This window comes from Dendropsophus ebraccatus, chromosome 11 (genome assembly GCF_027789765.1).
Source record: "Dendropsophus ebraccatus isolate aDenEbr1 chromosome 11, aDenEbr1.pat, whole genome shotgun sequence".
Classification (NCBI taxonomy): domain Eukaryota; kingdom Metazoa; phylum Chordata; class Amphibia; order Anura; family Hylidae; genus Dendropsophus; species Dendropsophus ebraccatus.
Window position 1 is genome coordinate 70,633,853 of NC_091464.1, and position 6,000 is coordinate 70,639,852.

The following is a 6,000-nucleotide window of genomic DNA, read 5'->3' on the forward strand; positions in this document are numbered from 1 at the left end:
TGCATGATACACAGAATAGTGGTCATACTCCTTAGGAGCACAACTTCTTGGCAGTTGCAAGTATTTTATGTTTTCATCATTGCAGAGCACAGCCAAAAGCTTCAGTCCAATAGTATTTACTTCTTAAAGAAAAAACACTCTGCCAAGCAATCTCCACCAATCTTATGCTGCGTTTACACGGAGCGATAATTCGCCCGATCGTACAATTAACGATTTCGAAGTAACAATTTTTTTTTAATAACGATCAGCATTTAGACGGAATGATATATATCGTACGGAAAAATCGTTTTGCGATTGCTTAAGTCTATCTCGCAAATAGGTTAAATCGGTGAACAACTGTTTACACGCAAAGATCTGCGAATTTTTTGCGAACGACGATTTAATAACATGTTGTAAGATCAAAATGAACGATTTCTCGCTTGTCGTTTGATCGTTTGCTGAGTTTACACGTACGATCATCGTTCGAATTCGATCATTATCGTGCAAATTCGAACGATAATCTTTGCGTGTAAACGCAGCATTACACCCTTCTCTTGGCCTACACTTAGAGTCCTATTACACTGAGCGATTTTTAACGATTAACGACTAACGATAAACGATCGCAAACTAGATTGTTTATCGTTAACCTGAAATCTTTCACCATACTACACAGAACGACAATCGTTAGTTACGATTGCTACTATGATGGTTATTGCGATCGTTACTATGATCGTTTACTCCATCTGATCCCAGAAAAACAATGAATAATGTGCAATTACACTGAACGATTAGTGAACAAACTCGGAACTTGAGCAAACGAACGTGGAATTACAGCGAACGATTAGCGAACGATCAACAATAATTTTAGGTTCAGATCTAAATAAAGGATCAACGACATACGAACAATTTTTCGATCGTTGCCTGCTATTACACAGAACGATTATCGTTTAACCCTTAGAGGACCCGGCCAATTTCAATTTTTGCATTTTTGTTTTTTCCTCCTTGTGTTTAAAAGGCCATAGCACTTGCATTTTTTCACTTAGAAACCCACATGACCCCTTATTTTTTGCGTCACTAATTGTACTTTGCAATGACAGGCTGAATTTTTGCATAAAGTACACTGTGTAATAGGGCCCTTACCTTACTCGGGCAGGTCTGTTACAGATCCACTCACACACTATCCAGCAACACACCTTCTGGTGCCAAAATTCTTCTCTGTACGTAGCATCAGCTCCTCCCTCTTAAGTACAGGTGTCCACATGTTCTTTCTAGACTGACCTTTGACTTTAGCCGCAATGACACTGCCCCATATAGCATAACATGGAATTGAAGAAACGTTATGCACACGTTATCTCCAAAGGCATTACAGAAACCACACAGTTGCAGAAGAACACCCTGACGTCTGGTATCGTCAAGCAGGAATACGCTCACAATAGTTGAATATTGACCCACATAAATAAAACAAAACAACTCAAAAATAACATAGGGGCTTGATCTTCCAATGACTCAGTGACTCGAAAGTCAGCAAAGTGCAAACAACATCAACTAAGGGCCCTATTCCACCGGACGATTATCGTTAGCATAATCGTTAACGATTAACGATCTCAAACGACCGCTATTGCGAAAGACCTGAAAACGTTCACTCATTTCCATGGAACGATAATCGTTACTTATGATCGTAATTGCGATCGTTTCTTCTTCCGTATTTCTTCGCTATTGCGTTCGTATCTATTGCGAACGACCGAACGATGTCTTATTCAATGCGAACGATTTGCGAACGTTTTGCGAACGAGCAACGATAAAAATAGGTCCAGGTCTTATAAAGCGATCAACGATTTCTCGTTCGGTCGTTAATCGTTACTGCATTTCAACCGAACGATTATCGTTTAGATTCGAACGATTTAACGATAATCTGAACGATAATCGTCCGGTGGAATAGGGCCCTAAGACACAGAATGCCCCGGGCAGACCTTACAGCCTGACAGTGCTCTTACATACCAGTAAATCCACCAAATGGCTGAAAAAACTGGATGGTTCTTGAAAGGCCAAGTCGAAGCTGAGCACTAAATCCCAATGAGCGTCTGCGGTGGGAATTGACATCAGATGTGCATGAACGGGATCATCACGACCTTCAGACCTCAAAAAGAATTCTCTAATGACTCGTGGGAAAATATCTCCGAGCCAATGTGCAAGAGTAGGCAAATATAAGAATATTTGAATAAAGGTCAAATATTGACATTCCCACATACTATATACATATATGTATGCAGGTAACTGAGCAGGATTTGGTGTAGGCTGCATTCATATCACTGTAGATGACTCCATGTAAAGTGCTTGCAAGCATTTCCTGCTAGTGTGAATCTAACGGTCTTTGACCTATGGTATGGGTTCATCGCTGTTGGCATCTTAGATGGTGACCTTTGATGAGAGTCACAGTTGGGAGTGAAGACGCCCGCTCTAGACTCACAGCCTCTCCCCCTTTAAAAACATACTGTGGATTAAGGAGGATATTGTCCTCAGAACTGAAACTTGTTCATCAGGCTCAAGCTGCTTCATAAGATGAACTAATGCCTTTAGGATTATATTATTTTCCCCGATCAACCTCCTGTGTATATTACATCCTCTAAAAGGGCTAATTCTCTATATTACTGGAAATGTAAGAGGAAAATGTAATTCTCTCAATTAGTCAGTAAGTGAAGCTGTTCTTTAATTATGCCCGAGGAGTCAGTTGGTCTATGTAACCAGTGCATGCCTAAAGATCTATAGTATAGACATGCATACTGTGTGGCTGCTATGGGGTCTGCAGACATAAGGAGCCCCATAGCTTTATAAATTGGGTAGCAAGTACATTTGTACATAGCAATAAGGTGGTGGACACAGCATAGAGAAGGTGACCAACTCTATGTCCATTAGAAAACCAAGAACCCTAATAGCGGAGCCAGCTTTTTGTTTTTTTTTGCTCTAGTATATATATATATATATATATATATATATATATATATATACCACCGTTACAATCACTGATTTACAGTAAATCTATGGGGGAAGGAAGTTTTTTTTTTTTTATACATGATACCTAGCTGTACTCTTGATGATGCTGTTCTGAGAATTCTCACTGACTGTCCACAATAAAGTATATATTGCTTCTTCAAATAAAATACTGTGGATAATAAAATAGCATCTGAAAGAGGCCATAATGTTACATGATTCATCTGAATATAACAATTTCTTAGGATTCATTGTGCACCACTGGATAGAATAAAGTGCAGGTTTGGGTCTAATATACAGTAAGAAAACAGAGCAACATAAACAGATTATTAATGCTAATCTATTTCCTAGGGGGACATGTAAGGGGCAAATAGGCACTTGGCTCAAAAGTAGGGACTGTCCCTCCAAAAGAGGCATGCAGGTACAGCTGGAATAATACAGAATATAACCACAGACTGAATGGACAGACATGTGGCTCTCTCTATTCCAGTATGTGGAACTTATGATAAACTGTGGATATTCATGATATGAAATCCCTTTAAATTCAGTCCACTAACATAGTGGGGAATTCCTACTTATCATTGAGTTCTTCAAACATATCAGAATAAAAAACTAAATTCTAATCTCCCTATCAACATAGCAAATGGTGACCATCTGTCAGAAAGCGAACATTAGGGGGTATGGAGGAAGGGGAAGTGATGAAGCAAGGACAAGAGTGACCGTTCAGAGGAGGAAATTGTTGATGAATAGAATGACTTTAGAGGAAATGAACCATGGGGTTATAGAGATAAGGAGGATGCAAGGAGGGAAGGTCAAAGGGTTTCGTAAGAAGTTTATTGAAGGAGAAGCCTGGAGATTTCTACTCCTCACCAATGACATTTACAACAAGTTTTCTTACATGTTTACTCATAAGTAATACGGAAGGTAATATTTTGGTTTGTCTTAGGCTGTGATCACACCTGAAGTTTTTTGAGCCAAACACAGAAGATGATACTATTTAGAGATGAGTGAAGCCGCCAGAAATTTGTTTTGCGAGCTTTGCAAATTTTGGGTCAAATTCATTTATATTTGTAAATCGAATCCTAATGAATTTTAATAAAACAGCCAAACTATACTAGCTACAGTAATGGGACAGAAGGACAAATTTGTAATTGTATGTTCTTGTAAAAGTTAAAATTGGAAAATCTAGATTTAAAAAAATTTCAATAAGACAGTCGATCATCCAATTTCCGCCATGGACATCAGTGGACATCAGTGGAACAGCAGCAGAACATCAATTTTCTCCCAGGACAGCAGTGGACATTGGTGGAACGGCAGCGTAACATCAGTTTTCTCCCAGGACAGCAGTGGACATTGGTGCAACGGCGGCGTAACATCAGTTTTCTCCCAGGACAGCAGTGGACATTGGTGCAATGGCGGCATACAATTGCTTTCTCTCCATGGACATCATTGGATGCCAGTGGATAAGGAGGTGGCGGGGCAGGGGCAGAGTCAGCACTCTGAAACTATTCAACTCTGAGGAGCCTAGCAAAGACAGTTGAGGTTGGTAACTATAGCGGGATTTTCCTTTTTTCGTTAAAATATTGGAGAAATAAAAGAAAGACCCCAATTCTTAGACCCTCAGAACCTCAGAAGACGGAGATAATGCGTTCAAAAACCTTGCTGAATCTGAACTTTTCTCAAGACACGCATTTATATCAACACCAGCTTATTGATTTGACAAAGTGCAAGACGCAACCCTAGTGTGCACCTCTGAAGGAGGATACGCTGGTGGGGTATGGGAGTATGGGCTGCTGCGTAAAACCATCAGTGGATCTTTATGCTGGTCAGTACTGTCTCGACTTTGGTAAATATGCAGTATCAGGCTGGGTTCACACTACGTAAAAAACATGGCCGCATTTCATAACAACGGACGTTATTTCCCGCAAATACGGAAAAACATAGCCTCAGTGTTGAACCAGGTAGTTACGCACTGAACTGTGTATTATCCGCTCACCCCCTGGTGCTGAAAGGTGGCTGAAATACAGATGCACATCCGCTGAGGGTTTTACGCAACAGAAACCAAAAAGCCACCATTGACGGTTGAATGCACTATACATAAGACAAGTTAACCTGCCGTTCAGCAACAGAAAGCTGCTGATAGTAGCTGTAGAGGTTTCTTATATCACGTTTAAAGGACATCATCCTCTGTGACATATACACCATCAGGATTTCTTCCTATAGCTTTAAACCACTCAAGAAATCACAAGAGTCATTAAAACTTCACACAACAAGTACCCTATAAGGAACCATTGTGCGAGCTGTAAGGACTATTGTGATATCTTAAAAGCCCCAAGAACAGTATTGGTCCAGTTACCACCTATGTCTTGAAAAATGTGTGTCTGAGTAATCCTAATCTTAAGGCGTGGGTTGCACATTGGACTGTGGCGAGGCATTAAGCTGGGGTTAATATTATGTTGGACATGGGCACTACTTTCAAAAATGGGGTGGGGAGGGAGATTTATGAAAGGGGTGTAAAGTAGAGCTGTCTCAGTTGCCCCTGGCAACCAATAAGATTCCACTTTTCATTCCTCATGCATTGGAAAATGAAAGTTAGAAGCTCATTGGTTGCCAGGGGCAACTGGGACAATTCTACAGTACACTGGTTTGATAAATCTCCCACAGGGTTTTTATAATCTGGCTGTGCTGACTACAGTATCTATAGGGTTAACTGTCAGCACCAGATCACGGCTCCGGTGCTGACAATTGCGGCAGGTCCCGGCTATCACTGATAGCTGGGACCCGCCATGGATGACTTAGGCAAAGCTTCTGTGCCTCGTGCAGGATTAGGCCACATTCACACAACATAAAAAAACAATAAACAACGTGCATTGTTGGAGATTGCAGCAACGTCCATTGTTTATTGACAGCGGCAAGCTGCATCTGTTTCTATGGAACAACGGCCACACTGTATACACTGTGTATAAAGTGCGGCCGTTGTTCTCTGTGGCTGCACAAAAAACTGACGTGTATTTTGTGCGGCCGAAAAATAGT